Source organism: Lagopus leucura, unplaced genomic scaffold (genome assembly GCF_019238085.1).
Source record: "Lagopus leucura isolate 7727_CA_CO unplaced genomic scaffold, USGS_WTPT01 34971-0_obj-0_obj, whole genome shotgun sequence".
NCBI lineage: Eukaryota > Metazoa > Chordata > Aves > Galliformes > Phasianidae > Lagopus > Lagopus leucura.
Genome location: NW_024966517.1, coordinates 12,633 through 12,985, shown reverse-complemented (window position 1 = coordinate 12,985; position 353 = coordinate 12,633). Strand labels below are relative to the sequence as shown.

At 69.4% G+C, this 353-nt stretch overlaps 1 long non-coding RNA gene across 1 annotated transcript in view; it reads right to left on the bottom strand.

Annotated features, from left to right (window-relative positions):
- LOC122192613 overlaps positions 1 to 117 on the bottom strand; it is a 2,209-nt gene extending 2,092 nt beyond the window's left edge. Inside the window, exon 1 of the long non-coding RNA XR_006182651.1 lies at positions 83 to 117. This is a non-coding gene — a long non-coding RNA (uncharacterized LOC122192613). The remainder of the gene's footprint in view (positions 1 to 82) is intronic.
- Positions 118 to 353: the final 236 nt, after the last annotated feature.

Sequence of the window (353 nt, the reverse complement as noted above, 5' to 3'; positions counted from 1 at the left end):
CCACAACATCCCCACATCCTCCTCACGTCCCCTCTCCCCACATCCCCCCCCACATCCCCTCACCCCTCCTTGCCCCACTCACGCCGTCCCAGCAGTGTCCCCAGCAGCAGCCCCCACGCCACCACAGCCGCCCCCAGCAGCAGCCACAGCCCCAGGGGGGACCCACAGGACCCCCATTGCCACCCCCAACCTGTGGGGACAGCGATAGGGTTGGGGGGGGTCCCACCGTCGTTGTCTCCCCTTTCCCTCTGGCCCCACAGCCCTGCACCTGCTCGGCCCTGACCCATGGCAGCAGTGGCACTGCTGGGGACACCCACAGACAGTTGTCACCCCTCCCCAGTGCCACCCCCTCC